Below are 6,000 nucleotides of genomic sequence, written 5' to 3'. Positions count from 1 at the left end.
CCCCGAGCCGTTTTCTCTTTCTTGAGCCGAGCCGCGATTCGAGCAAATTCAAGTTTTTTTTTTTTTTTTGTTTGAATGTTTTTTATTTATTTTTTTTTAGTATATTAAGTTTATTTAATATTCTTTTTATCTTAGTTTTATTTTTATTTTTGTTTTACTTTTCTTTATTTTTTATTATTTATTTATATTTTTTATTATTATTTTATTTTCTTCAAATAAAAATCAAATTTTTCAAAAAAATATATTTTTAGGGAAAAGTTGAAAGTATCAATTTTCCTTAAGATCAAAGTTTCAAAAAAAAAAATATTTTTGAAAAAAAGTTGAAAGTATCAATTTTCCTTAGAAATAAATTTCCAAAAAATATTTTTGGGGAAAAGTTGAAAGTATTAATTTTCCTTGGAAATCAAAGTTTCAAAAAAAATATTTTTAAAGAAAAGTTGAAAGTATCAATTTTTTTAAAAAATAAATTTTCAAAAAATATTTTTGGAGAAAAGTTGAAAGTATCAATTTTTCTCAGAAATAAATTTTCAAAAAATATTTTTGGAGAAAAGTTGAAAGTATCAATTTTCTTCAGAAATAAATTTCAAAAAAAATATTTTTAGGGAAAAGTTGAAAGTATCAATTTTCTTTAGAAATAAATTTCCAAAAAATATTTTTGGGAAAAAGTTGAAAGTATCAATTTTTCCTACACAAAAACGATCATTCTTTCCTTCCTTTCTATTCTGATTTCTATTTTGATTTTTATTTTGATTTTTCTTTAACTAATCCGACGACGGAGCCTCTGCAAGTGAAACAGTAGTTTTTCTTGCATACTCTTGAGGTGCGAGAATTTTCTTAATTTTCTGCTAAAAGTATTAGAATCAATTGAGAATAATTTCTAATAATTAATTACTTGGTAAAATTTTAAGGCTTTTGGATAACACAAATTTAAGCTGGTACCATCTTCTGATGGGCGTTGTGAGGGTGCTATAACCTTCCTCACACGTAACCGAACTCCCGAATCCTGTTCTGATTTGTAGACCTGAACCTATTCTTTTAGGGGCCCTTAAACTTAGGTGTTCCTTGAAATGACAGATTCCATAGGTGGCCAATCGCACCTAGATAAAAAAGATTAGTGGCGACTCCCTAAAAGTCAATGTCTAGCGATAGATCCCCGGATCTAGACGTTACGACAATTAATATTGAAATTAATTGCGCGGGACATTTCCAATTTGTTCCAATTCTATGTTGCTTCTTTCACCTAGCTAGTCTACTTCGATTTTTCAAAAATTTTGGGGGCATTTCTTAGACCTATTCAGTCAATAATTTCAGCATTATAATAGTCGGATTCACCCATTTTATATGATTTGGTAAACTAAAATTCAAGAAATAAATTCAATGAATTTTGGCATTAATATATATATATATATAATACTCATATTAATACAAAAAATTGGACATTTTAAAGTCTAGGGAAGTCAATGCATCACAGGTCGAGACTTAACCTCTAGGTTTATATGACTTCAAGACCCAGACATACATTCATCTGACGTCCAGATCAATATATTTATTATGATTTTCATCCTTATGAGGTATTATCCGTTCTGACCCCTCTAGCTTCGTGATTTTATCTCATAAAAAATGATTTATAAGAAAAATGTGATGCGAACTCTTTTATATCCCAACGACCTCCTTTTCATGTTCAATGTGAGATTGGAGTACTGTTTACTAACCTCGTGATGCCTTCGTCACGAAGGTTGTTCATCTTGTCTACTTCTTTCAAGGAGCTTGACATGAGTCGAACAATCTAAGATCTATTCTAATATCACTTATCATAGGTCGAGACTCAACCTCTAGGGTCGTACGGTTTTAAGACTCGGATATACATTCATTTGATATTTCAGTTCAATATAATTATCACGATTCATATTTTTGTGAGGTATTATTCTTTTTGATTTCTCTAACATCATAATTTTATCCGATAAAAAATATCTTATAAAAAAAATGATGTAAATCATTTTATACCTCAATAACTATCTTTTCATATTCTATGTGAGATTGAAATATCTTATTTACTCTTATTAGAGAGCTTAGCGTGACACATGCACATCAGATAATAGGTAAATAGAGAATATTATAGCAAAAAGGTTCAGCAAGTGGCAAAAGGAAAATTGCTGTCGTCCTTGTCAAAATTATTGTAGCTTAATTTGTTTTACATCACCAAATATATACGTTATTGCCAATTGCGGTCGTGGGTCATGGCGATGGTGACTTAGCTCTCACTTTCTCATCTATTTCTTCTTTTTTTCTTGGGGGTATTTTTGGATTCGAAAGGTAAATCAATTTTTTTATTAAAAATTATCAATATATAATTAAATGTATTTTTAAATTTTAAATTGATTTGACATATATAATGTTATATTAATTTAATTATATTATTATTTTATTTTATAAATTTTTAACTTTTTATATATAAATAGAGTTATCTTATTATTTATTTATTTATTTATTGTTTTTTACTCTTTTACTTTTCTCTCCTTTTCACTTTATATTTTGACTTCTAAGTTAAACGTTAGGATATAAACATAAAAAATATCCTTTATCTTTATTTTTAATCGTCCATTTTTTATTTTATAATTTCAAAATTCTGACCCTCGACTCGGAGTTTAGCATGGACATCTCTTTTGCGGGTTGGCCATGCAGAAGCTTATCATCAAACAGACAGCATGATGCATTCGCTGATGCAGAGTTGGTGGCTAGCTTGAAAGGCGATCACAAAGAGGATTTATCACATGTAACCATTAATCATTCAAAAATAATTACTATTTCATAACTGGTGAGAAGAGTGCTCATGATTACAAAGAGGAATTATCACATGTAACACTCAAGTAAAATGTGTTTACGGAATTGGATTATCCGTCGAGCCTTAACATAGTTTTTTTAATTAGATTTGATTAAAAAAATATTATAAATTAATAAATAATATATTTTAAATACAATTTAATTTTAAAATATTTTATAATTGCATTCAAAATGGATTGGGTTGATCAGGTCAAAAGTTGAGACCATGGTATTATTTTACTCTATGCCAACATAATTTATTAGATAATGTAATCAGTTGAATATTCTTTCTCACTTTTTTTTTTTTTTGGTTGAAGCTACCCTTCTTGTTTGATTTTGATCAGTTCCTTGATGAGAGGAGAGGAGTTAGTAGTGTACAAACAAACAAAAATTAAAATGCAAGGGTTTCTTTATTACATAAACCTAATCATTTTGACTTTTGACTTGATTTCAACAATGTGGTTTTGAGTAATGATAAACAAAAGTGGATTTAAATCTATTAGATTGATTAAAATAGAATAAATTTAGTTGATTTTATTCAGTTTATTTGATTTTATTTATAATTGATTTTTTAAATCGATTAAATTAATTAATTCAATCAATTTTTAATTTTTAAAATTAATAATCGAATTGATCGAATTAATCAATTTTTTAATAAGTAAAAGTAAAAAAATTAAAATAATTATTTTTATTTATTTATTTATTAAATATTGTTAAAATTATTAAATTCTTTAGTGATTTAGTTTGAATGATATTTAAATTTGAGTTTTATTGAATTGAATTTATGATTAAATAATTATTTATAATAAATAAAAAATAAAAAAATTTGATTATTTAACCAAACTGATCAAATCAAATTGATTTTGATCAGTTCGATTATAATCGATTATTTAAAAATTTTCAATCAATTTGATTATTTGTTGAATAAAAATCAATTATTGATTTTTTTAAACCAAATCACTAAACCAATCAATTGCTTACCTATAACTTTGAGCTATTGGCTCATGAGGTTGCTTTCTTTTAAATTGAAATTATAAAATAATAATAATTATATATATAAATTTTTTAAATTTTTTAAAAATATATTTTATATTTTTGTTTTTATATAAATTTTGAAACATAATTTTTATATAAAACACGACATAAATACATAAATTTTTAATATTTTATATAATAAAAATATACAAATAATTAAATTGACTTGTCTATATTTTATTTTAACTTTACGTTTGACGGTAAATGATAAATTAAAAGAAAAACAAATAACGTTTTAAAGTGCAGGCCTCCAACGCCCACCGGTGCTGTCAGTTTTCAGTTTTTGACAGACCAAACAAATAAGAATATAATTAACTGTTTCATGATTGGTGTGCGACCCATTAAACAAATCAGAAAAAGATTAATATATTATATATATAATCTTCTTCTTATTCTTCTTAATTCAAACTGATTACGCCCAAATGATCAAAGTCAAAAGCATTGACATTTGACCCAAGAGTTCATTCGAAATGGGTCTAATTGAGAACTGTTCAAATAATGAAGATTGCAAGGATTGTTTTATTGGAAGATTTCATTAAAAAAAATTCTTTAAAATATGTTTGAGAGCTTCATTTCTATTGCTCTTTACTTTCCATAGCTTCATTTCTGATTGATATTGTTCAGATTGTTGCAATGTCAACAGTTTCAACTTTATATTAATATTTAGAACTATTCAACCAAAGTTTCAGCCTTTGAATGATTCACTTTTGGTGGCCCAGGTTTTAATTTCAAGAAATTTATGAATTTTATTCGGTTTAATTGTATTCCTGTTGAAAAAGCATGCATTAGTTGCAAGTGGTTTGAAGCATGCTTGACATATTACGTTACTGGTCAAACCTAGAGGTCAAAATAGATCAGATTTTTTTCAATTTTTTAAATAATGTATGATATTATAAATTTTTAAATTTTAAATTAATATTTTTTAAAGTCAATTCATCTGAACTAAATTTTATCAATTCGGTTTATTAATTTTTAAATTTTTATATATTATTTAAATAGATTTATATATAAAATAATTATTTTTATTTTACAAAAATTTAAAAAATATATAAAAATTAATAAAAATATATAATTTGATTCAGTTCGATTTTTTTTTATATTTCGATCCGAAATTTTATCCAAACTTAATATATATTTAATATTTAAATTTGATCAAACCAAATAAAAAAGAAACTCGATCTAAACTAAATAATACTATTTCAAATCAATTTTTGATTTTTTTCAAAATTTTTCACAACTAGTCATTCCTTTTTCATGTATACAGCCAACCCCCCCCCCCCAAAAAAAAAGTCTTCCCCATCCTTTTCTTTTTTTGAGAAATTAAACGTAATTTCTTAAATTTGGAATTTGATTTTTTATTTATGAATGATTGACATAAATCAAGTACCATATGTAAATGATAGGATGCTTCTAAGAAGAAAAGGATCGATCTCACAAAAGGGAGATTATTTGAAACCCTCGAGTCTTGGGTCATTTATTTGTCAAAATCGATTTGAAATTAATCCTCTAAGAATAATGGCATATATGGAGCTCCATATTATAATTAAGGACTCTTGCGCTTAAGAAAGTTTACCAGTTCTAAATGATTCAACTTAAACTACTTAAGACATTGTCTAAAATGTCCACAAATGTGAACATTAAAGTCATATATATATATGTCAAAACCAAGTTAGAACAATCTCTCCCAAGATTTGTAAACCCTAAATGAAAGCCATTGAATATAAATATATGAAGTCTTTTTTTTTTTTGCAAATGTAGTTAAAACACAATCTTGTTGTGAATCTTTGCGTGCCTTCCTTCATTAATTATTTTCCTTTTTTTTTAACTTTTTAATTTATTCTTGAATCTTTCTCATATTTTTTAAATATCAACTTTAATAATACTTCAACTGATATGATTATTTTTTGTTGTTGTTTACATTGAAAAGATGCATTGTTACTAGGAAAAGTATACTGATTGTTGCCTAAAATCTAAGCTTCCGAATTTAGCAAAAGGAAAAGGAAAAGGACATGATCGTTACTCAAAAGGCTTAGATCCACTATAAGAAAAATCATATTTGCTTGTACTTGTAAGTGTCTGTAAAAAGATCAGAGAAATGTTGTTAAAATTATTATCAATAATTTTTTGACCTCCGTTTAAGTGAAT

Source organism: Durio zibethinus, chromosome 15 (genome assembly GCF_047325235.1).
Source record: "Durio zibethinus cultivar Kanyao isolate XHJ-2024 chromosome 15, ASM4732523v1, whole genome shotgun sequence".
Lineage (NCBI taxonomy): Eukaryota > Viridiplantae > Streptophyta > Magnoliopsida > Malvales > Malvaceae > Durio > Durio zibethinus.
The sequence above is the reverse complement of the archived record's forward strand: the minus strand, read 5'-3'. Positions refer to the sequence as shown.